A 27,743-nucleotide genomic window follows, 5' to 3' on the forward strand; every position below is an offset into this window, starting at 1 on the left:
GGAATTTGATTGACTAAATGGCAACTGGGGTTCAATGCAAGCAATGCAAATTGATCTACATTGGGGCAAGAAACTTCAAACTTCTTATACATACTCATAGGGTCTGAGTACTCTTTAATTAACTTAGAAAAAGATATAGGTGCCTAGTGCATAGCTGAATGATGACATCAATTCAGGAATGACAGCTGTGAAAAAAATAATGCGGGGGGGGGCGGGGGTGAGAGTGGCTAAATGAATAACACTGAGAAATTGGAAAAGTGTTATTATTGTAGATGTTAAAAAATAGCTCTTGGAAATGTGGAACTTATCCATCCTGGAAAAGGCAATATTTTTCACTAATCAAAGGATGAAGCAATGTATTTTTCCCTGGGACGGATGTTATGATATTTTATAATAATATATCATATCTGATTATATTATAGTATTACGTATTTTATTATTAAACCAGTGACTATTTATAAGTTTAATACATAAGGTAGGGTTTTTTTTAGGTTGTTTTTTTCTCTTTTCTTTTTCTGGTTTCTATCATTTTTTTTAAAGTTCAAGGGTTGTTTCATTTAATTTTGTTTGTTTTTTTAATGTATCTTAGTATTTTGCTTATATTTTGTATTTCTCTAAAATAAAGATTAAATATAAAATTGTCCTACAAAACAAAACAAAAAAAGCACTTCACATCCAGTCATAGTTGGATCTGAATCTAGCTTCTGTCTAATTACTGGTGATAATAGCAAACTCCCTCTGAAAGGATTGATCAGCTGTTTTCTCTTGTTTTTACTTTTAATACCAGCCCTTCATCTTTTAGTGGCTATTATTTATCATTCCACTTTTTGAGTTTTTATAATGATTATATTTTGTTTTTTGAAATTGATGTGGTAGATGTGATAAAGAAACGAAACAAAATTAGTCATCCCCAGGTGATTGCCTATTGCAAATCTGTGTGACTCAGGGAATCAAAAAGGTTATCTAGTCCTCTACTGCAGGATCCATTAGAGCGCCTCTAATAGTTCAAGCCTTTGAAATCTCCAGTGAAGAAAAATTCATCACTTCATGCAGCACCATGTTCCACTACAGCTCATACAGTCAGAAAGTTCCTCTTGAAATGTAGCCTGAATCTCCTTCCATGTAGTTTTAACCCATTGGCCCCGGTTCTCCTCTCTGGAATAATAGAGAATAGGTTCACCCTCCTCTGTGACAACTCTTCAGATATTTGAAGATTGCTATCAGATCTCCCCTCAGTTGTCTCTTCTGTAGTCTAAACATACCCAAATCCTTTATTCATTCCTCTTAAGGCTTGGTTTCCAGACCCTTTGCTATCTTGGTAGCTGTACTTTGAACTTACTCCCATTTGTCACTGTCTTTTTTGAACTGTAGTGTCTAGAACTTGACACCATATTCCAAATAAGGAACCATGATCTGGGATCTATGCTCCCTGTTAATGCACCTCAAGATAGCATTGGTCTTTTCAGCAGCTGTTTCACATTGCTGGCCCATGTTTAACTTGTGGTTGATAAGGACATCCAGATCCTTCTGATGTGTACTACTGTCCAGTCAGGTATTCCCCATCTTATACTTATGACTTTTATTTTTTCCACCAAAATGCAGAACTTTACATTTTTCCATGTTAAATGCCATCCTATTTATTTTATGCCACTGCTTAAGCTTGTTTAGAAATGTCTGAATAGTCTCCCTCTCCTCTAAAGAATTAGCCACCACTTCCAGTTGGTAAATGTACCAACTTTGTACCAAACTTTGTAAGTGTACCAATCTGGAGAGGAGGAGAACACTACCGTTATCTCCTCCGGTCTCTGATTAAAGTGGAATTTCCAGGAAAAAGGAATTGTTAGGTAAACAGTTGGAGTGGAGGGAGCATCTGTTTCCAGAGACAACCATGCTCTGTATGAATAGGAAAAATGTTACAGCTAGAAATGGTGTTAGAGGTTTAAATTTTACATTTCTATATGTGCTTAAGTCTAGGTATGAGAAAATGAAGTTATGGGAAAATAATATGCATGTCCTGCATCCAATTTCCTATTTTGTCCAGAAAAATAGGAAATTGGATGCTGGACATGCATATTATTTTCCTGTAACTTCATTTTGTCAATAATAATAATAATAATAATAATAATAATAATACAAATATTTTATATTTGTAATAATATTATATTACTATCATATTATAATATCCATTTGTAGTAGACTGATGCCATTTGTGTTCTATCTCCTGCAGCCTTGCATGTTTGCCATTTTTTTAAATGTATTTTTTATTAAAACTTTTAAAAAGTAAGATAAAAACTAATACAAACTAATATAAAGCGAGGGAGAAAAAGGAAAACAGAGAAGTCAAAGAGAAAGCAAAAAGTGCAAGAAAAGAAAAAAAGTTAAAGAAAAATAGAAAAGAAAGAAAAAAGATACAAAAAAGTGGCTTCTGATATTCTTCACAGCAGTTATACGTACAATTATATTTTAGCTCTCTCTCTCAAGTTGCATCACAATACTTTTCTTTCTATAATCTATCCTTTCTAATCATGAAAGCCATAAATCCCAAGTTCATTTTTTTCATTTTTACACAAAAAATCCATAAGAAGTTTCCAGTCACCAATAAATGTAGATAGCGTCTTTTCTCTAATCAAAGAAGTTAGTTTATCCATCTCAGCAAGATCTGTCAATCTCACCAATCATTCCTCCATAGTGGGTAGTGTCAAGTCTTTCCATCTCTGTGCGTATACTCTAAATCTTAAATTTCTTTTTCTCTCAGTTCCAGCAATGCCAAGTTGTCCAAATCTTTCTCCATCTCTCTATTTATAACTTCTGTCTTATTTTCCAAAACTTCCACTTTGTCAGTAATTTGTTTTAAATCTCCAGCCAGTTGCCCTACAGATTCTTCAATCTTCTTAACTTCTTTCACATCTTTTTTTATTCCTGCAAATTCTTCTTCCATTTCCTTTTTAAAAGCATCCAAACTCTTGGCAACCATTGTAGTCATCTTCTTGCCAAGTTCCTCCAACATTATCTGCAATAAATCTAGTGAAATGCTCTTATCTGTAAGTTGTTCTAGTGAACCCCTCCGTTCTTCTCCTAATTTGGCAGCTTTTCTTGTGGTTGCCATTAGGAGAAAGTGAAAGTATGTCAATTACTTCAGTGAAAGTAAAAGGCAAGCTTCTTTCTTTTTTCCCCCTTCTGTTTTGCTTTTCTCTATCTTTAGCACTTTACTCCCAATTAGCATGTTTGTAATTCTAATATTTAACATTAAAAAATGATTTTTTTGCATTCTTTCTTTTATAAAAAGATTGGTTCTGTTCATTCTTGTGAAACTGATTTATCTCCCAAATGTAGGAAGAAGGGCTGTTACCTTACCTCTGACCACACAACTCTATGCTACAGGGTGAGGAGATTGTACTTTCATTCTTTGTTTTTGCTTTTGTTTTCCATTTTTATCCACTGACAGTCCAGAAAAGCAGTACGGATTCTAGGAACCCTATGTCTTTCCCAGGCTAGGGTCAGGGGAAGAATGTCAGGTGAGGTACCCACTGAAAGATAGATGATGGCAACAGTAACTACCAAGCAGATACACACCAAGGCAGGAGGAGAAGGTAGGACCAGTGGTATTCTAGAACAGGAGGTTTAACATCTTCAGCTTTCACCCTGTGGGCTCAGTTCTGCTCCTATAAAGTTGTCAAAGTCTTTGCTGGCGAAGAAGGAGGCAAAGTTAATGCGGCATGATTTTTTTGTGACAAATACAGGTGTGCATAAACATCTTGTTTAATGTTAAATATTTAATGTTAAAAACATATTGAGGGCCACACCCAATACAGTCAAGGTAACCAGACTGGTTTCCTGGGTTTTCCTTCTGTCCTCCAATCTTCTGCAGGAGTTCTCAAGGGTTACCGAGAGTGGTTTCTGTGATCACCTTTCCTGGGAAATATGTTCAGTGTAGGCAATACTGGGCTCAACAACTAATAGTCTGCTATGTTCCTATATAACTACGGTATATAATTGTTATAGGCTATCCTCCTTGCAATCAAAAACATCTGACTTCTGCACATGGACAGCCTAGGCAGACCCCTCTGTGATCTGCCTAAAGTTTACTAAAAGTAAACTTTGAAAAAAAAATAACACCCTCTCACTTTTGTGTGTGAGAGAGAGGGAGAGAACTTGCAATTTAATAATAATTTTTTAAAATGTCATGGTTGTTCCACCCAGGGGGAAAAAAGGGGGTGGGGTGGGGATCCAGGGAAGAAAAGAGCTAAGCAGCCTCTCTAGTTTCCATTGTTCGTTTTATCATTCTGAAAATTCTTATCTAAAATCTGCTCAAAATCTTTGATATTTGATTTTAGCCACTGAATTGGAAAATAGTTTAACAAACTAGATTGAACAGTCCTTTTCTTGGTAGAAAGTTTAAATATTAAGAAAGGAAAAATTGGACTATACTAAAAGCCAGGCATAGCTCAGTTTCATCTTTTATCTCTCTGCTTGATATGGGTTCAACTGCTTTGCATACAGAGTTCCCAAATTCAGTCCATATAGCATTTCACCTTGGGTTGGGAAGACACTACAGTATTTTGAAAAGCTACTTTCAGAGTAGACAACGCAGTTAAACTGACAAATGAAGTGATTTGGTAGAAGGCAGCCGTCTTTGTCCTGTTAGTGCTTCTAAAGGAGGTTAATATGTAAATCAAAAAGCCTGTAGAAATGCAATTCTGGTTTTAATCCAGGTTTATCCTGGAGTGAGCCCTAATCTAATAGAGCTTTTTTTCCAAATATTCATACCTTGGGCCTCCTATACTTTTAGGCATACAGACCATATGAGAATAACACTGAGAAAAATTGAAAGTGTCAGTTTATATCACTAATTTCTTTAAACCAGGGGCACACAACTTTGTTTAGGCTGAGAATGACATATGGCTTTGGGTAAGATGCCAGGGACCACATTCCCCAAAGTAGTTGGGGCCCAAACAAAATGGGTATTGTTATAACAACAATGAAATTGCTTTGATTTAAATTTAACATTCAATTAAATTCCGTGACTATGATTACTTCCCATGAGTTTAATAATTTTCTCCTTGTAACACACTAAAAAGTGCAAGCAGATGGCAATTTTGGGGGTTGTAGCTAATGCTTTTCAGAAACTCCTTGCAGCCTGGGGACATTTGTGCACTTCTGTTTTAAACCGTGCAACACATCAGTAAGCATTTGTAATATTATTTAAAAGCTGTGTTCTCCCATTTTTAAAAGGGAAGTAATATATTAGAAATTATTAGAATATTGCCTGCCCTTATATGACGTGAGGAACACATCGTTTTCTTTGAAGGCTAGCTGTTTTTTTTAAGCAAGAAAAGGTTTCTTTTCTTCTGTACTAGGTGTTGTAAATGATCCCATCACAAGCCTCAGAGCTTAGACAAATGATGGTTATCCAGCATTAGTCATGCCTTCTGCACACATTTCAGTTGTTTTGGTGTGCCTCAATCTGTGGGGGCTGCAGGGGAGGCTTCCTCAGCTCATTCAGGTAGGCTCATTCCTTTTGGGCCCGTGTTTGGGAGGGTGAAATAAAATAGTTCCCATCATTATCCCTAGAAGTTAATTAACTGTGACACTGGGAAAAGGGCAACCTCATGAGAGTGAGGTATTTATAAAAAGGCCTGTCATTTGTAAGGTTAGTCAGTTATCCAAAGGAGACCAGCATACAGGACTGTGTTCCTACCATGCTATTTACTTACATGGTAATAGACATCATCAAATCAAAGGTGATAGCTATAATATACTAATATTCAAGCTGTAAAGGTACCTTAGGAATATGTTGAGTATGTCTGTATCATAATGGGATAGGAACATTTTTATACCTCACTGTATCACTTTTTAAAACTTTTTGTTTTTTAATCTGTAACAAAAGAGAAACCTGAGCCAAAAAACCATACATAGTAATACAAAATAATACGAAAAGCAGAACAAAATAAACCAAAAATTAACCACATCTATCTATCTATCTATCTATCTATCTATCTATCTATCTATCTATCTATCTATCTATCTATCTATCTACTCTTAACTAATTAAATCTTGTCCACATGGAATAGTATTAATTAGACTTACCATGACATTGGTAGAAAGTCAGTCCAGTCTATAATAGCACATTCACATTTTCAACTATTATCTTTTTTCCCAACCCCCTATTTACAAAGCAAAATAAAATCATGTCTGTGTAGAACAGGCTCAGAACAAATGAGGGAATATATTGTACTACCAGCAAAGAGTTTAAAACCAAGTCCTTCCTACACATTATCTGGAATGTCCAAAATACTCAGAAAAGAGTGTTTTGTTGAATTAATCTCCTTTTAAGATCATGGGTATCAACTTAATATTCTTCAAAACACTAGGTCATAGTTTTGTTAAAGCAGGCTATTCCAACTAATTATTCCATGTTGCTTGCCCACAATATCTATCTTAATACAATTTTTCAATTGTAAACAAAAGTTAATGACAGATTTGGGAACTTCAGACAATATATCTAAACAATTGAGGCTTTCAGGCATAGCTAATGCATGTGTCTCACATACTGAAGTAAAAAGATGTTTTAATTGAACATAGTGCTATTCAGTAGTCTTAGGAATTCTTCTGTGCTTCAGATTGCAGTCAGATCAGTATGGGTGTTACTAATTTCAGCTGAAGAAAATTCTACTTATATAATCCATTAGTCCTATTTCTGCAGTAAGTACAGACAGATATTGAATACTTCAATGAGATTGTGGGATCCTGCCTGCTAGCTCTACCACTGTCCCAGCCAGCTCATCTAGTGGCCATACGTATGGAAAGACACAAGGGTATGGCTCTCACCATGTGATGCAGAACATGGCCAAAAAGAGTGATTGCCCACATGGAAAGCAGGCAACAGGGATAACCCAAAAATTAGGTCTTATTTATTTTAACATTGTACTTTGCCTGTCAGTGAAAAGCCATATTTAAAGTAAATTACAAATAATAATCACTTTAAGGAGGATTCAGAGAAATTAGAACAGGTCCAGAGAAAGGCGACTGAATGATTAGGTGACCAGAAACTATGAAAGAAATTGAAGGAGTTGAGTATGTTTAACCTTGAGAAAAGATAATTGAGGGGAGATATAATAATATACTCCTCCAATACCTGAATGACTGTCACAGAGACAAAGGTCAACATTTGTTCTTTTTTGTTACAGAGTACAGGAAACAAAATAATGTATCTGTTATATAGAGGCAAATTCTGATAGAATTTAGGAACAGTAAGACCAATTTTGTTGGAAACTGAAACGTTCAGTGTGCGAATGTGAGTGTTCCTAACAGTGGGAATCTGACCTAAGCAATGATGCGTGAAGCAGATTTTATAACATAACAGAAAGGAGATGATATTATTATTATTATTATTATTATTATTATTATTATTATTATTATTATTATAGTGATAGGCAAAGGCTAGCCCCTACCTAACTACGTTTTGCAAGGAGAAGAATCCAAGAACATGTGCTCTGTGTATGTGTGCTTGGGAAGAAAGGCAGAAGGAAATGACCTTTGATTAGGAACCTCTTAGACAAAAAGCAGGCAGAGTGATAGACAAAGAGAGGACACAGAGTAAATGCTTCTCTATCAACACCGAACTGCCCCCATGGTCAGTAGGTCATGAAAAGCTGAAGAATCAGTGCCACTGGATTTGGACTTTCAGCAGAGGACCTTATTATCCAGAGAGGTGTCTGGCTCCTTTTCACTGGGTGTATTCAAGTGGAGGCTGAGCACCTCTCATTCTCAGATGCTTGCATTTGGATTTCTGCAACAAGCAGGAGGCTGGGCTTCATGGGCTCCTTCCAACTTCATGACTGTATGATCACAACAAGTTAAAAACACTAAAACTAAAATAGGGGAAGAAAGCAGAAATAACTGCATGATATAACAGATCTGACTAAAAGATCCAGCTAGGGTAAAATGGTCTTAGCAACCTGTTCAAGGAGAGTCTCAGAAACCAAATGTAAATCTCAAAATGTTTAAGAACATGGGGGAACTTCCTTATATGTACAGTATATTTTGAGTCTCTACTTTTAGTTTTTCCAGCTTTATTGGAAATACTGAGAATCTGAACTGGGAAGACTTTCTGCATCTTAAATGTTTCTTGGTCATTGAGTTTTGGCTCAAGTTTATGGGTTACTCTGATTCCTGCCCATTTAGGGCTTTTCTGATACTTTAATTAAAAAAAATAGGTAATGCATTATATTTTGATGTCCTTAAGTTTTATGTTTAAAATGAGATATTTAGAGTATTATTTCTCTTCTTTCTGAATCAGAATAAGAAAGGACCTATCTACGACTTTAAAAAAAGATACTTGAGTTCTTGCTCTAGGACTTTCTGTGTCATGTAAACCTGGCCTGCCAAAAAGTGATAAATATACCTATGATATTCTACTTAAAATGAATTTCATCTTTTTTTTTTAGTAAGTCTTACAGTATAAAAGCTCAAACATATCTAATATTTGCTAACAAATATTTAAACTATCAGAGAGATTATTTTGTTGAAATTCATGTTACATCAGCATATACATTTCATACAATAGAAATATTATTGAATTTCTGGTTGATAAATACTATGTGGAACTGTTAAAAACATCCCACCGTACTCTTTGTAGTATAATGGTTAGAATGCTGGATTAGGACTAGGAAGAACCACATTCAAATCTTCAGTCAGCAGTAAAACTCATAGGATAATTTAGGGCTGAAGTTCCAGGGGAACCAGACTGACACACAAGCATTTATGAATCATTTTGTATCACATCTGGTATGATGATGTCTGGTAGGATGGAGAAGAAGCATGATAAGCAAGGAGCTATGCATTTGGGCGGCAGTCAACCAGATCTTTAAGAACAGCCTTCCCTCAACCTGAGAGCCCTCCAGATGGTCATTATGAGAATTCTGGAATTCTACACATGTGAAGGAGCACCACATTGAGAAAGACTGAGAGATTAGTCTTCCAATGATTCTATCCCTGCTGAATACCGATTACAGTTCTTAAAAAGCCCCCAGATATTTCTATATTTTTGTTGTTGTTTCTGTGCATACGAATGGCTGCAGAGAAGTCATCCTCAGAGCGTGATATTCATAAAAGGGCTGTATTTCTAAAATGGAAATATTTAGGAGCAGGTGCAGGAACTTTTCCTGGAGTTGGACAATTGGTTATTCATCTGACTGTGAGACTATAATTGGTTACAAATGGGCTTTATGACATTCTCCATTGAATTTGTGGCTAAGAAACTGGGTGGACAATTTTTCCAAATTTCTCCAGTAAGGAGAAATTATCCCATAAAATTATCCAACAATTTCTCAAGATGAGACTTCTCATTAGCACTGAATGTAACACCACTATGAAAAACCAGATTAGGAAAAATTCCCTTATGGTGTCTTCCATTGGGGTTTAACTGCAACATAGGAAGGATGCAGACCAATGAGAATATGATTATACTATGAAAGATACAAAATCCACACAGTCTTTGGCCACCTCGCAATTAAATAACTACTACATAATCTTTCATGAGCATTTCTCCAAAATTCTGTTGGACATGGCAGAGCATAGTAACAGCTGGTGTTATTCTCTGTCAAGATCCCCCCATCACTCAGAAACCTCCTGGCTGCTCATACTTCCCAGTCTGAAGAAGTCCAGTGAGTTTCCTCAGGCTATATTCCATTAGGATTTAAGTGAAGCATGAGAAGCCAGGGAGGCTGCAAACTGTGGCTAGATGATTGTACAATGCAGAACAGTATCCATGTACCTCATAAGCAAATGCATAATTATCTTACCTACTGCTGCTGACTGCAGCCTGTCTGGGTTCTGTTTTATTACTTGCTACTATAAAGACTGTTTTCCTAACTTTTGGCTTAATGTCAGAGAGCTATATTAGGCAGGAAAGTCTGTACAGATAAACCACCACTTCAGCAGTAAGGAGGAAGAATCATTTTATTACATGATAGTTGTACAAGGTTATGTGACATGGTGGACTCTTCCAGCTGAGAAAGAGTTCCATGGCAGTCCACTGAGTTGGATGTCTTGAACGCACGGAGTCAAGCAGGATTAAATCACGTGTTCTATTTGAGTAGAATCCTTCTTCCTCCAGTTGGTAAGATTTGGTACTTTTTGGTACATGGCTACAGTGCCTGGTCCTTTTGAAGCACTTCCTTTTCTGGTGAAGATGGAGGCAATAGAAGGTTTCTGTGGGAGGCTATCAAATATCTAACTAATCAACACAGACATTTTGAATGCTTATGAATAATCATTGTTTTTAGTTTGTTCAAAAATAACATAGTGGTACTTACTGATGTGAAAGGAGTTACCAGTTCACTGATGGCTTATTCAGGGGACCGTGGGAAAATGACTCAATGCTGTTTAGCTTAAAGGATGTAGTCATGCACAACCAGTTAGCATGCTGGTGGAGGAAGCTGAAGTGTTTGAAATAAGGAAGATGTGAATCATCACCATTCTTCAAAAAGAAGAGCTTTGGATCTCTCAGAAACACGGAGAGCCTCTATGTTACAATTTCAGGTCTATAGGTACACATTTTAGGTTATTACAAAACACTTTCACCCTTCAGGCAAATTCAGCTTTGTAATATGAAGTATTTGCTATGAAACATTAAACTGTTTGGATACCTCCCATTCATTCCCTGATCTCTTTTCTTCAGCAATATCACTAAATTTGTTTTAATATATTGTAATTTTAAATCAAATGTAACTAAATTAAATATCATTAATAAGATCACTTTCCATTTAAGAATACTTTTTCATTTCATTCATATAAAGTTATAATTAAGCTGCATGTTTTAGAGAGGCTCTGTATCTGACACTAAGAGTTGGAGGACTGCAAACATCTCTGAGACTATTCTTCCCTGCAGTGGAAAGGAAATTTGTAAACAACCGATGCATTGCCCGACCATAGTGTTCCTCCTCCTGACTTCTTCCTCAGCCTGTGGCCTATGCGGTTGGGCAAGCACAATACTAGCATACCGTAGATGTTGTCTGTCATGTAAGAAGTAGTTGGAAGAAAATACACCAGTTGTGGTTCTGTTGACTCAAGGCACAACTTCCTTCTACATAAAGCTGCATCAGAGCTGGAGAGACATTGAAAATCCATAAAAAAGGGGAAAAAGAAAACCTGCAATCTTCTTGCCATCTAAAAGACTTCAACTTGTTCATTGTAAGAGCTTGATAGCATTGCCAGACCCAAGAACAGAACTTTAAAACAAGACCGGGAGCTGAGAGAATGTAGGGACTCAGAACAGAATCTCAAGAACAAACAGAGCTGGCAGGAGGAACTGACTGCCAATGTCATCATTCCCAGCCAATAGTGAGCTGTTGTTCATTTCTGCTATTTGCCTGATAAGTGTTATGTACTCTTGAAAATTGTAAAACTAGACTACAATTTGTATTCCTTTACCCACAGAATATGTAATGAAATGCAGTTATAAAACTGATGGTGAAATCTAAGGTGCAATCCTTATTCAGTTATTTAACAGAATCCTCTAACTATGGATCCAGCCATCTTCCTGATTAGACTTCTGATCTGGGGAAAAAAAAATTCAGAATAATCCAGCATATTTTCAAAAGAATTTGCTTTTTTCAGTTCTATGCCCATTATGGAAGTTTGGCACTGTTTAAGAAGCATAAAGGGAAAGAGCAAGACATAATGTCAAGATTTTAGAAACAGCAAATTTAGTTCTGGGTATGGTTTTTGATAAAAAAAGACTTTTGGCATTCCATATTCTTTTCCCTTTAACAAGAATAGACAGATCTGGTTTCAAGCTGTCCTTTCTCATCCCCCCCCCCCCCCGAAATCAGTTCTTGTTAGCAATTATCCCCATTTTTTTTCCTCAGGGTGTGCTATTTTCCTAGTTTGGATTGGAATTCCCATGGTAGTTTGCACAGGTGGAGGGAGATTAATTTGTTTTAACTTCCTGAAAAGTTATCATACAATTTATCTTGAGCAGGCCTAGGTTGTCAACATATAAAACAGACAGCCTTTGAAACTAAAGGGAGGTTTAAAAGTAATTTGGGATATGAGCTCTAGTTCAAGACAAAAATTCCACTGAGCAAGTGCAAGCTGTTTGCGTAACAAAAGATATCACTCTAGTGAATCATAATAGTTAAGTTATTGATGCTTTTTAAGAATAGCAAGAATGGTGAAAATTGTTTTGCTGGTATGTATTTTTGCACTTAGGACATTGATACATTTTTCAGAACTATGAGTTTATTACGTGATGAACACTATGTATTTTTCACTGTAGACTGTGGAATGGTGCCTCATGTCCGAAGGAATTGCTCACTAACCAATGTCATGTACCATATGCACACTAAATAGCACTGTTGTTATTCAGTCATTCATTCATCAGAATTGCCTGTCAGCATCTGCTTCTTTGGGTTCTTGTAAGCTCCTGCAAGTCTCATCAGTTGTAACATTTTCTCTTCCTTCATCTTTAATGGTTCACAAATTCCCACGCAGCGTATTTCAGGTACTCTTCCAAATCTAATCCATTAAATCTTTTGTCTTTTTATAAATTTTAATCATGTATTTATTGTCTTGATGTAAACCGCCCAGAGTCCCCCATTGAGGGGAGATGGATGGGGGATAAGTCTATGTATAAATAAATAAATAAATAAATAAATAAATAAATAAATAAATCTATTCTTTATCAGCACTGCATAATCATATAAATTAGGTAGTATCTTCTTGGTCAGATTATGTTGTTTTCTTTTGTTTAATTGGCAATTTTTCATGAAAGAGTTTGTGATCTGAGCTGTAGTCAGCATCAGTTTTTGTTTCTGCTGATTAAATGGTTTCTCCACCTTTGGTAGCTGAGTATAAAGTCAATGTGATATGCATGTTGCCCACCCAGTGATGTCCATGTGTATGGTCACCTTTTAGGTTGTTGAAAGATGTTTTTGCCCTAAACACTGAATTTTCATAAGAGAACTTTATTGTTCTGTCTCCTGTTTCATACTGGAGTATATTGCTAGTACCTTCTCTAGAAGATCATATTTAGTCTGACCTCTCTTCCATGACTGTTCATCATGGGTGATTCTTCTGGGAGTGCATACTTCCAGTGATTTAGGTCATAGCACCATAGGGATGTGCAAACCTTCAACACTACAAGGTAGCAATTCATGAAGGGGATTATATGAGTGTATAGTTATGCCTTTCCAAAGCATCTTCATTCAGTTATGGTGAGATGATATAAAATGGTGCCGGGGCAGGAGGGGTTCTCTGTGGAAATATAGGCCAGAGCTGCCTTTTCCCACAAGCTCTACAGTTGTGACTTTGTTTTTTTCATCCATGTATTAAAAGCCTGCTTTGTAAACCATGTAATTAGCATAAACTATCTGAAGTATACTTACTACTGTAATGGGATACATATCAGAGAATAAAGATGAATATGTGGTTGCCACCATAACATGTGTTTATAGTATTAGCTACTTTAAGAAAGTATTTGGGGAATGAAATTATAGAAATGATGACTGAAACACCAGGTACAGATTTAAAATAAATGCTTGATATGTTGGTAACATTCATATGCATATTTACTCTGAAAGATATTTGGCTATATTTAATGCAAAAAAAATATGTTTTCTTATCACAAATTATTTTAAAGCTAAGTATTTAAGATAGATAATTAGCATGAGGGGAAAAAATCAATGCCAGTTATGACAAAGACAGTGATTGTACATTTTTATCTTGCTTTACTGTACTTATTTATATTAAGTATTTTGTGTTGTCTACTTAACTTTATAAAAAAGTGGATCAGGTTTTCCTATGCTGTCCACTAAGGGCAGAAATATTTCCTGAGAGAAACATTAACACTGCATTCAACTCAGTTGTTTACTCTTTCTACAGCTAACTGCATATTAATAAAACTTCTAATGTGCTTGAGAATTTCAAGTAAATATTTCTAATTAGTTGTGCCACAGGTAAGAATATATATGGTAGAGGCCTCTGGTAGAGGACCTGAGATTGAGGAAGACACATACCACTCAGGGGTGAGAGAGGATTACTTATATATTAAAATAATACAACAATTATGTTTTTCAGAAATGTAGTTAGCTGTGCTTCAGCATACTATTTCTATTAACATATTTGGCCTATCTGGCTTTAGAGTTTAACCCCAGGTCTACATGTAGATACTGAAGATTAAGCTCAACTGGACACAAGTAGTTTTTCTGTCAGAATAAGCATTTTTGAGATAGCATAAAAAGGCTGCCTGAAAAGATTCTGCTCCATAGAAGCCAGGGAATTTAGGGACTCTAGCCACAGCTGTATAAGCACACCTTATTTGTTCCTAAGGGTCTTAAGCATTCTGCTTTTGGTTGTAAACATCTACGTTGGGAACAAATTTCACCCTGAAGAGACATTAGTTTTCAGCAAACCTGTCAGTTACGGCTTGATGGAAGACCAAAGTAGCCTGCCTTACTAGGAAAGAAATGGAGTGGGGGAGGGGGGAGTTAATATGTGAGATGAAGTGCCAAAATGAAAGCTGGTTTTTCCGTATTCCTCCATGCTAAAGTAACTTTCTGCTCCAGGAATCCTGCACTGTTTTGGCTGGTGAGCAGATTTAGAATTCTTGTAACATGCTATTGGATGCTACAACTGTCAACCTGCAGCCAGATTGCCCTGCCTCAAAAGGAGGGTGAGGAAGGGAGCCCAAGGATTACAAAGGAGACATCCATAACTTATTGGTCCCCTTAAGCACCTTGTTGAGGACCCTCATTGTAGTCTAGGAGAAGTTTGTTGGGTCACTTAATATATGCCACATTCTTATCCCATCGTATTTACCAGTTATATCAGAATGCGTTTGTATAAACTTAACAAGTGTTGTCATATTGCAGTGAAAAAAATTATGCAACAGAAAACTGGTCTCCTATCTATTTCTAGTTGTAAAGTGCCACCTGCTGATGACTTTTATTGCCTTGGTCACTTGCATCAATTGTATTTGTACATCATCAGCAGTCAATCATAAAATTATAGTGACAACAGCAAACTTGAATGTGCTCTAGTTCAACAGCAGTAAAATATATGATGGGGATTAAATAATCCTTAACTTTCTGGAAATTCCATAAATCATGTATCTGTAAGCTCTGCCAGAGGCAAAATCTATATAAGTAGAAGCTGGTCAGAATGAGCTGATTCTACCAAAGTGGTAGAAATCTGGAACCTATTAGATGGAAGGTGGGAAGATAGGTATTTTTTTCCTAACAATCCTCTTGCCCTGCCCCCCCCCCTTCACTCTGACTTTCCCACTGAGTCTAGACTTATTCCACATAGTAGCAATACTTTATCTGGCCAAATGTACCCTGAAGACAGAGGAAGAGGGAGCGAAAAGCCCTCTGGGTAGGAATATATTTTTGTCCTAGATGCTCAGGATGAGGACAGGAAGCTGGATCTTGGAAATGCCTGATCTAAGGAACTTGCTGTCTATAACCTGATTTGTAGCACAGCCTTTGAAGGAATCTGCTTTTAGACAAAGTGAGCCTGCGTGTGTCTCCATATCATTGCACTGGCACAGGAACATCAACAGAGCTTCCCAGTTACAGCAGAGGAACTGAAGCAGCTGTTCTCTCTCAGCTTCCCAAACTAGGTAATGCAACTAAATTAAAACAACTTTCCCTCTCTTGACACCCTCCAGATCTGTTAGAGAATTCCCAGAGTTCTAAGCCAGTATTGCCCTAGGTTGAAGAAGGCAGAAAGATGGAGATCTATTCTGAAAGCAAGCAAGCTTCCATGACCACGGTATCAGGAAATGGGATTAAACTGAATGTATGAATGGGCCCCAAGTCTTGATGCTTTCAACATCTCTCCACTGTTTTCAGTAGCACTTTGAATGACAAGACAAGATGCAGATAGATTGTATCAGTTGTAATTTAGCTATAAATCTGAACCTTGGGTACTTCAACCAGTAAGTGATAGATCCACTGAAGCATCATTGATGTATCTGGTAAAGATGGATACTTATTTATTGTATATAATTGTTCATAGGCCATATTTCTGTCCTTCTCTTTTTTGTTCAATCTCTTTTCTTAATTTTAGTGTACAAAAACAACTCAAAATACTGATTTTACTTATTTTTATATTCCCAAATAAGAACTATATTTATAATAGAATAGGAAGAAGGCAAATCAGTGGGGGCCATGTGTGTGTGTGTGTATTGGGCCTGAAACTGTTGCCTGTCTGGGGATAAAGTAATAGAAAGGGTATACTGGATGAGGACATGGCTGGCTGGTAGTGAAATCCTGGTAGGAATAGTCTATATTGCAACATTTTATTGCAGGCCCCACTTGATATTTCAGGTCTTAAAAATACCATTTAGAGATAGGGTTTTAACAATTTAAAAATGAAACATTTGCCAAGCAAATACCAACAGGGGGAGTTTCAGATCCATAAAAGATTGGTACTCCCCCAAAGTCCCAATTTTTTGTGAAAATATCATTAAAAATTATCTTAATATTTGCAGTGCTGGATCAGATCAGAAATATAGCATTTTGTTCCTAGTGTGGTCATCCAGCACAGGAATGCTGTATCCAGTGGCAAACTGATATTCAGAGGAATGCTGCTTCTGATTTTAGAGGTACAGCTATTATGACTACTTCCATCGATGATTTAACCTGCCAGAAATTTATCTAAAGCCATCCACCTCACCAGCCATCAAGGGGCTATGGTACTGAATTCTATAGAAAATGTACAGAATGGAGAAGCTCACTCTTTTAGTGATCTTGAATTTCCCACTCCTGACCTTCATTAGATAAACATCACAAAATTAAAAAAAAAAGGTCTTCCTACCCATATTCTCCAGGATTTGCATAATTTTATACACGTCTATTCTTTTTTCCTTAAATGCTGTACAGATGACACTTTATCTCATATTTGTTTATTTATTTGAAACTTTTTATTGCTACATATCTCAAACAAGTAAGTCTAGGCAGCGAGTGACCAATATAAAGCAATGCAAAATACAATTAAATTTAATCATGAAACTATAACAAAGGCACCAGAGAATAACTCACACACCAACAGGCATATTGGGCTTCGCTAATATCCTAGCCCTAGCTTCTGAGGAAAGAACCAGGTCTTCAAGACCTTCTGGAAGGCCAAGCAGGACAGGGCCATCTGGATCTCGGCCATGAACCTCTCCAAAGGACAGGTGCCATGAAAGAGAAGGCACATCTCCTGCGTCCTACAGGATGACATTGTTTCAGAGAGGGGACCCAGAGCACACCCACCCTGCTGGATCTGGTAGAATGGGCTGAAATCGCTGGAGATAGGCAGTCCCACAAGTAACTTGGTCCTGTGACATGCAGGGCTTTAAAGGAGATAAGCAGCACCTTGAATCACACCTGCAAGCCTACTGGAAGCCAGTGCAGCTCACACGGCAATCATGTCATAGGGGCAAATTTCAGTGTGCCTAAAACTGCACATCACTGCATTCTAGACCAGTTGAAGCTTCCAAATGCTTTTCAAGGGCCGTTCCATGGAGAACACATTGCAGTAATCCCATTGGGAAATGTCTAAGGCAGGAGTGACCATGAACAGAGCTTCCCAATCCAAGAATCAGAGCAATTGGCACACAATATGAATTTGTGTAAATGCCCTTCTAGCAACAGCTGACATCTACTTCTTGAGCAAGATCTGTGTGTTCAGGAGGACCTTGAGATTGCACCCATATCTTGCTGTCCCATCCAGAGCCAGAGATGGACGTAGGCTGTAGGGATTAACACCAGACAAACACAATCAAGCAGAAAACAATACCTTAATCAAGGAACTATCAAGGAGAAAACCACCCTCACCAACACTGGCAGGGCAAGCTACTGTATATAAACAGGGAGCAAACCCCACACTGTGTAGCACTGATGATGTTACCTAGTCGGGTAATGGAACATCTGCAAGCAAACAACCGAGCTCAGAGAGCACCAAGGAATCCACAGCTCAACCCTGAGCTACATATATTCTCTTCTGTTGGAACCATGTTGATATTGACAGTTTTTAAAACTTTTTCCCCCCTAATGTTGCTGATTTGGATTTTGCCTTTTTTACTGGGCTGATGTTTTCATAAAATTGTCCACATAACTGCAAGTCCCTTTCCTGGTCAACTGTCAATTTAGATCCTATCAGTGTATATAGTGTAGAAAACCATGATGTTTTAACCTATATGCACTATAGGCTTACATAACACATGTCATTTTAATTTCCTAATTTGAACCCCTATTCCTAACTTCACACAACACTTATAAACACATTAAAATACCGATCTTTTCTGGACCTTATTGTTTATATCCCTCCACTCTAAGAACTTCCAGACGTTTTTTGTTTCTTGTTCTTTAACTGGTTATAGATCTGAAAAGAGATCTTTCCTCTTATTCCATGAATACTAAATTTGCTCAGTAGTATTTATTTATTCATTTATTTACTAAGGCTTCTTGGCTGTTACGTTCCATTGTTGTAAACAGCTTAGAAAGTCCCATGTATTCTAAAAACCAATACAGTAAAGACTTTTTTAAGGAAGGCATTCATAATACACAGTTTTAATTCTCTCTCTTTTTGCTTAATATCCATTTTCACATATTTTGATTTCTGTAGCACAATGATTTATTCATAGTGTTTGAATGTTTTAATTTATCCTATTAATTTAAATAATATTTCAGTTCTTTGATGAGTTGAGTTCTCTTAAAAAAACTCTTTTTGTGAGACAGAGCATTTCTTTAGAGAAGGCATGTTGACTTTTCTTTACCGTAATGTCACCCTCTGTATGACAAATTTGTCTTTAATTATGCTTTGTACTAATTTATCCAGAAGAAGGTAACTGTTATGTGATATTAAAAATAGGGATCCCACTGGAAACATTACCATTTTTTAAAGTTGTTTTTGGGACAAAAAACAATCCGGGTTATCAGCAGTTAGAACAGTGTCACATATTTCATATATAGCTCCTTTAAGAATTCTTGAATGGATACAGTCTTGACCTGGTGTGAGTCAATAAGGACAAGAACTTTTCAGTGTGTTTGCCAGGGCTTCTCAGAAAAATATCAACTCACTCAACAACCTCTGCAATAAAAACAAAGGAAAGAATAGTTATGCCATCTACCAAGTTCCCTAGGCAATATATAATTTCAGCAATCTTCACATTAAGTGGGCAATTTATCATGCAGTCTACACACCTATCGCTGAAGATATTTGCTACTTGTATAAATAAAATTTATTTGTAAAGGTAACTGTGCCTCCCAAATTTCTGTTTAGGAACCACTCTCCCCTTCCCCTTGGGTACTCATTGTTCCCAGCAGAAGGAGGAAGTGATGCTTATATATCACACTGAAAAGGGTTGTTATATATTAGACAGTTAAATCTGTATAAAAGTTTTAGGTTTATTGAATTATTTATTTAGTTGATCTATATAGCAGCTTTCAAAACAACTCAGGGTAGCATTCAATTAAAAACAAAAAGAAGGAAGATAAACTTTCATAAGATATAAACATATAAACATATATAAAATATAAAACATGATAAAGCTAAAACAAAAATGCCACCAGGGTAATCCAATAATCACATCAGATGGGATCGCAAATCCTCCTGACCCAAAGCCTGGGAGAAAGGGGGCAGAAAAGGGGCAATAAAAATGATCAAAGAGCTGGAACAATTTCTCAATCATGAATGCTATAATGGTCAGGAGAAAAAAGGCAAGGAGGATGTGACAGAAATATATACAATTATAAATGTGGAGAAAAAGATAGGTAGACTTTTCCCCTCTTTCCAAACTCTGAATCTGGGGATTATCCCATAAAGCTAAAGGATGCCTGATTCGTGCGCAGAACGCACTACCACAGGTTACAAACTTGAACGGCCTTAAAATTCTACTAGGCTAATTCCTGCAGGATATGGCTGTGAATGGATACTGGGAAGTTTCTGTGTTCTCTTCAGTAATCCACATAATGTATCATTTGATATCATTGCAGGAGAATATTAATGGCATCTGACTGGCCAAGATGGAAACAAAATGCTTGAGAGATAAGCTTCTGATGTGATCCAACACAGTTTTTCTTCTTATGTTCTTGTTTTACTTTTATAAAATAGCAAAAGCTTAAGCAGCTAAGCTGTCAGAGCTGTCACAACCATTCTTTCAAACTGACTACTTCTTTGATTCATATATCATTTCTTTTTCATATTGTTTGTTCATACTTACTTCTGTGACATTGCATTCAGCCTAGCAATATTTTTATTTATTTATTTATGCTTTAAATTGGGGTGTCATTCAATGACTCATGATAGACTGACATGATGGGAATGTAACTAATTTGCATATTTTGTTTATGTACAATTATCATGAAATGTGTTTGTAATTTACATGAGAATTGTGATTACTAGCCTAGTTAGTGAATGTGTTATATTTCTCTTGTTTTGCCATCTGTGCATATTCCAGCTTTAGATTAAATATGGCAGTTCTCAGGACGTCTTGGGAGCTGACAATTGTTAATATCAAATCTCAGTTTATCAGCCCCATGATTTAGCACTGAAAACATTCTCCTCAGAATACATGTACCTGCAAGAGAAAAGAAGATGGGAAGAGAAATTCTGAAATGACCATTTAGAGGTAGCAGTGGCATTACAGCACAGGAGACTCTTTATTTTTATACAGTAATGCTGGGTTTCTGAATGCAAACGATGCTGTATCTTTAAATATTACAGGAAAGCTTTTTAAACCAGGGGTCTCAAACTCAAATCATCAGAGTGCCACACAAGGACAAGTTCATGAGCCCGAAGGCTGCAAGACTGAAGTCTTTTTATATGCTATTACAAAAGTGCCTAGTGAGTCAAAAATGAAAAAAATAAAAAGTATCACAGTATGCATTAAACATGTCTTTATTTTTACATTCCTTTACTAAGAAGCAGAGATATTTACATTTCACTTTGACCACTTAGTTAGCAGCATTTTTTCATTAACCAGAACACAAATATTGGGTTTTATTAGTGGGCTGGTGTGTAATATTATTTTCAGGATCGTATCTAGGATAGAATAATCTAGGAAATCTGTCCCACTAAGAGCTTTCCAAGTCCTGCTTTTCTTTTTCTTGCCTGTCCTTGCTGATCAGAGAGATCTATGAGGCATTCAGCACTTTGGCCCATCCTCAGTGTTTGCAAAGGATTGGTGTGGCATGTATGTCACAGGGCGTTTGGAGGGTCACCTGCAGCCCCTGAATTGCAGGGCTGAAATCCTGGAGTAGCTGGAGCCTGAATAGGGTTAGCAGACATCTGGCAAAAAAGATGAAACATTTTACAGTTACATAAAGAATTCCAGTTATGGTTTGTGACTAAGGCAAGGTCTTAAATCTTCTCAGCGTTATAATGATACATTTCTAATTATGCACAATATAATATGTGCTCTCTTACCCAGTTCTCAGGAATTAGGATTACACTTGCCTAAGGGCATTAGGAGACTTGGCTTCAAATCCACACAGGAAATAAATGAGTGCTCTCCACCTCCACCCCTGTCATCTGTTGACAGCATTGCTGGTGTTTTCTGTCACACCAGGCTGTAGCTTCCTTTTGCTACAAAGCTTTAGCATTACTGAAGCGGGAACTGGTATAGTAGAAGATGGTCAGTAAGACTGTTGCCTGATCCGCAGGGTGACTCAGGTCCTTCCTAAGTACAGGAGATTTGAAGACCTGCCCAGTAAAGATCTTAGAATTAAAGCAACTGTCCTCTGCATGTCTCCCCAGAAGCAAGTCCTACGGGTTCATCTCCAGGAAGAGGGCGTAGGATTGCAGTCCTACATGTGGCAATCATGTTGGGCTGTACCCTTCTGTAGTTAATCTATTATGGCATAATATGAGTTTCAGGAGTGTTGCAATAATACAAAATAGTACAGCACAGATCAATGTGAAACCATCTTTCCTTTTCAAAGATCATGTAATGTGCATTGCTGTCACAGCACTGGATTGGAGCTGACTGTAGTCAGAGTTCAGAGTCCAGATCAACCCTTCTTAATATTTGTCTTGTGATTTAATCTCCAATGAACACAAACTGCTCTCTGCTTTGATGCTGCTCCTGCCAGCTTTGGAAGCTATTTCCCCATGCATGCATTTACTTCTTTACAATTTTAATCACTTTATTTTAATATCTGTAAGAACTTCAAATGTCAGGAGAATGGAAACATTCACTGTACAGCAGGCTGGAAACATGAATATCAGTAATTACATTTGCCAAGAAAAAGCACAAGGCTCAGCTAGTAGGTTACAGTAGTACAGTTGCGTCCTTTTTATCAGGAGACTATTTACACCAAATTGAAGCAACAGATCAAAGATAAAGGCTTTTTTCCACATGTAATTGAACAACAAATCCTAATGCACCCAAGCAAAATCATCTTCTTTCTCAAAGAAGTTGGACCAAGAAGGAGGATCTGCGAGAATTATGGAAAATACCAGGGAAGTATAGGTAAACCATGACAGTGGGATCAAATAGTGTTTGAGTTTTCTGGTCCAAACATCCCTGCGCACTTGAGTCTACAAGGCAGATTGGCTTAGAAATAAGTCTCTAAATGCAGATCATTGTGGGCTACAAATTGCCACATTTCACAGGATATATCCCAAGATAAGTACTGTTATACATCCACTTTCCCTAACCTGATTCCTTCTGGACCTGTTGAACTGCTACCTCCATCACCCCCCACTGTCCAGTATATCTTTAGAGCAGCAGCGTAGGGAAGGCTGCTCTTGAGCAATCTATTGAATTCACTTGATGAAAAAGTTTCTGAATTGTATTTCAGAAAATTATTTTTAACAGCCCTTAAGTTAGCACCTTAGCTATCAGTACTTTCCAAATTTACTACCCATTTCCTGTTTGTGCACATATTTCTGTTAAAATATTTTTAATATAAAAATGTAAAGAGAACAGCAGAAGGGCATGGATTTGGCAGTACACTCCAGAGATATTTTAACCAATGGACATGTTTTGCAATTGTAGCAAGAGGAAAAAAAAGTATAGTTTCTGCTTTTACTTTAGAGAGAAATAAAAATTAACTAAAGAAAATATTGAGACAAAGTAAAAATGGCAACAACAAATGTCCTCCACCCTCTTCAGGGAAAGAAAAAGGAGACAGTTTAAGTTTAGAAAAGGAAGGATAAAGTAAAGTTAAAATATATATAATGAACTCATTTAAAATACACAGTAGGGATATATTTTTAAAATGTAATAGAAATCAAGGAGGGGGAAGTAGGCTGGTTAAGTACAGAATATTGGCCTGAATTCTGGAGCTTATGGACATTGCATCCAGTTCACCAGTTCTTGAGGAAAAGGTAGCCTGATGGTTTCATGGCCACCCCTCAGATTTGGGTGTGTGTGCATATACTACCAGACAAGTACACACTTCTCCACTGATTCCCCTTTAAATCATACCTGGGGTTGACTTGGACAGCTTTGAATCTTTATACTCCCTTTCTCCCAGACAGAACAGGTGAGGTGAAGAAAGATGGGGAGAACTTGGGAAGAGTTTCTCTGTTTCTGTCGTGCCTTTGTTGACCGGGAACAAATGACATGTGAAGTTGCATGCTTTGGTGTTTATTTTTTTAAAATTATTTTTTAAAGCAACCGTCGTGCAAATGCGTGTGTTTGTGTGTGTGGGTGTTGCTAACAATTCTTTTCTTCCCCCTTGGTATGGAGTGAGGGGAGGGGGGGGGGTCTGAATAGATTTTTGTTGTTCTCTTTCTCCATAGGCAAACTTCAGCAGCTTGCTTAGAATCTATTGCCCCTTCTCTACTCTGGCTACTGTGGCAACATGCAACCATGGTTACAGCTACTGGGAAAAGCATCTGGCTACAAAATTGTCAGGATGCTATTCTATTATCATCTCAGTGAGTAAAAGGCTTCTAAATACAGCCAAGGCCTATTTGCTTGGTGGATTTGCAGCTACTCCTTTATTGCAACTGCTCAGGTTTTGTTTTTGTTTGTGTTCTGTTTGTTTGTGCTTTTTTTGGAAATTACCACATAAATACACACTGTATGTGTAGCAAATATAACTGGGGCACATTAACACTTTTTGTATGGAGAGTGGGGGTTGTTGCTTCAGGACCTGCTGCAGCTCAATGCAGGACACTGCCTTTTCTTGCACTACCTGATTAATTAGGTGGAGGGAGAAAACTGATTGGCCTATGATGTCTCCTGCCTGTGATCTGAATGTTGAGTCATCTGAAGTGAAGATTGTCACAGGTTGGCTTTCAACTAATGAGTGATAGATTATGAAGTGGAAACATTGTGGTATGGAGATGCCCTGAGTTCTACCTATAAACTGAACTTTCCTAGCTTGTCTTTCTGACTGAAAAAGCATCAGGGGATCCCTTGAAATAATGTGAGAAGTGATCTAGGCTGCTTCTGTTTGAAAGGGAGTTGCCATAATCTGCTGATCCCTCTGTTGAGAGTAGAAGCATGTCCCCTTCCACAAAGGGCTCTCTAGATTAGACCAGTTTGTTTTTTGACCCTGGACCAGTTACTTGCGCAACCCAAAACACAAGACATCCAGACCGCTTTCCCCATAAAGTAGAAAATATACAGTGTATACCATACTATTTTCAGTGAACAGACAGGATTGACGAGATGTAAAACTCAATATTTGAAAGTTTTAGAGGAAGAAGAAAAGGTACTGTAAACTACGGTACAAACGGTATGAAGATCTGATAAACAAGAGAAATACAATTAAAGATGCCAGTTCAGGTAGTCCCTGGGTTACAATGGCAATTGGGACTGGGATTGCTGTCACTAAGCAACATCACATGGCTGCATCACTTAGCAACGGCAATCCAGGCAGTCCTGGTTGCTGTCGTAACCCCAAGACACAGGGGTCATTAAGCGGGAAGCAGCGAGAGTCCCAGGTAAGGAATGCTGGGGTGCTGCTGGGGTGTGGGGGAGGTCTTGGAAGACCTGGCACAGGCCACATGTGAGTTGGGGGAGGGCGGTGCTTTGGTACAGTGAGCACAGGGAAGGAGGGCACAGTGTGCACAGGAGGGGGGGGCTTACCAGAACGACTTACAGCTTTACCTGCCAGCTCCCCCACTGACTTTGCTTGTGGGAAGCTGGCAGGGAAGGTCACAAATGGCAATCACATGACTGCAGGATGCTACAGCCATCGTAAGTGTGAACTGGTTGCCAAGTGCTCAAATCACGATCATGTGACCACAGGGGGGCTGCGACAGCCAGAACTTCAAGGACTGGTCGTAAGTATCACTTGTTCAGTGCCATCACAATTTCAAATGGTTGCTGAACGAGTGGTCGGTAAGTGAAGACTACTTGTAACCAAAATGTCTATTTTCTATGACAGTAGTATGAAAGTATGAAAGACCGTGAATAGATTCTATAAAAGAAAAGAATGTAAAAGTGTATCGGAAGATGATCTGATGGGAACTACTATGTCATGTATTTCAAACTAACATAGATTAAATCTCCATTACAAATAATGTATAGAAACAGAAATAACAGGTTAAAAGGTTAAAATTAAAGAAACCCACATGCATAAACACACATATGCACACAGATCCAATGTGAAGAAAGTATTCCAAGGCATCACTGCTGTGAAGGTAATTTTTATTTTCCCCTCCTGAAAGTTGAGGAAATTGGGCAAAGATCTTGGAGGAAAGCTTTAATATTCAGACAGATTTATGTTGTAGAATGGAGAATTTTGCATTCACAAATCCTCAGCCGCACAGTATTTAGTTCACAGACAGGAACCAATACCATGGGGAATTAGCATTATGAATGGTTCTAGGAATAGACTGAGCGTAATCAGTGCTGCTGTTTTAACACTAGTGGGAAGTATTCCTTTCACATAACAGAGTTAGTTATCTGGTTGGTGCTATTTGTACTAACCAAAGTTTTAGGATGTCTTTGTCTACATTATAGTAAACCAAGCAAGAAGCTATTAGCATAAATCATAAGAAGGGATTTCAGGCCACCAGGACCATCAATGATTCTTGACTGTCTGATAAGAGTCATGTATTTCAGGCATTTATTGCTGATTTTATTTATTTAAAAGATATGTACAGCCAACCATCTTAAAGCACAACTCTGGATGGCTCACAACAACAATGAAGCATGCTGGATAACTGAGAAAGCTGAAAAGAAGTTTACTGATTATAGAAAGACCTTCATTGTGTCTATCATGTCAAGTTGTGAAATGTGTTTAGAAAAATGGGAACCCCAGAACATCTTGTCCTCATGCAAAACCAAAACACAAGTCAGGAAGCCACAGTATGAACAGACCATGGCAAAACAGACTGGTTCCAGGTTGACAAAGGAGTGAGATAAAGGTACATATTTTCCCCTTATTTATTCAACCTATATGCAGATATATATTGAGAGAAGCTGGTTTAGAAGAAGATGAATGTAGTTTGAAAATTGGAGGAGGAAATGTCAATAACCTGCACTATGCTGATCATACAGTAGTACTTTGATAGATGAATATGGAAAAGATCTGCCAGCTCTAGTAATGCAAGTCAAGGAGCAGAGTGAAAAATGGGATTAATCTTAAATATAAAGAAGACCAAACCAACTACAACAAGTACAGTAACCAGCCTTAGAACTGACAATAAAGATATGGAAGTATATAATACAGTATATAAGTATATCATAGCTTCTTGCTTTTAGGATCAATTGTCAATAGTAAAGGAACCAACAATCAAGAAATACGGTTCAGACTAGCACTTGGTAGTGTAGCCATGAAAGCCTTAGAAATTATATTCTGATGTTGGGGTGTATCTAAGCCTATAAAGGTCAGAATTGTGCTGGCAATAGTTTTCCCTGGAAGCAAAAGTTGGACTTTGAAGAAGTATTGACATGTTTGAACTTTGGCATTGGAGAAGACTGCTAAGAATATAATGGCTAGCCAAGAAAAAAACCAAATGGATCATCAAAGAAATCTCAGCCAAGGCACAAATGACCAGGCACAAATTATTATACTGTAGACACATTATGCAAAGACCTAACTCTCTGGAGAGGTCTACAATACCGGAAAGCTGGAAGAAAAGAGACCAAGAGGATGAACAACAGCAAGATAGGTGGACTCAATTTCAGCAGCAATGGGTGCACCATTGGAAGACCTGAGGGACCAGGTTGGGGACAGATTATCCTGGGGCAAATCTATCCATGTTAGATTCTTGGTAAGAGTCAACACTGACTTGAGGGTACATAATCAGTCAATCAATTTCAGGCATGCAACAGTTACGTAAAAATGCTGTGGATTTGGACGGTCAAGAGAAAAACTGTGGCTGGAAGGTGGCACCCTTCAGAGGTACTGGTACACAACCCATCATCCATAGCCAACATACTGTATGTAGGCATTGGGGAATACTGGATAATGCTATTGGATTACAAGGAGAATTTAATGACAGGTGAACTACTACCTAATTTGGTTCATACAGAAAGTGCTGTTGGTAATAACGTTCCTGTTCTCCGCTGAGCATGTATTTACTTACTAAGTAAAAGTAAATGAAAGATTGAGGTGGCCACAATGATAAGCAGCAAATCTGTTTGATCAGTTGGGAGCCAAACTATGTGGATTTATGCTTTGAAGAAGCCGATTTCAAAGTGCTCACAGGAAACGCTCCAGCAGATAAACTTTGTCCTTCAAGGTTCATCCCAGACACCATTCAGCTTTTTACACTTTGTTATCTGATCAGTCTGTTTTATAATTCCAGTTCCACAGAGCGCTCCCAATAAAAAGGACTATGAT

This window comes from Python bivittatus, unplaced genomic scaffold (genome assembly GCF_059951505.1).
Source record: "Python bivittatus isolate LINGU-HERP-01145 unplaced genomic scaffold, Pbiv_v1 ctg000350_np1212, whole genome shotgun sequence".
In the NCBI taxonomy this organism is placed as follows: Eukaryota; Metazoa; Chordata; class Lepidosauria; order Squamata; family Pythonidae; genus Python; species Python bivittatus.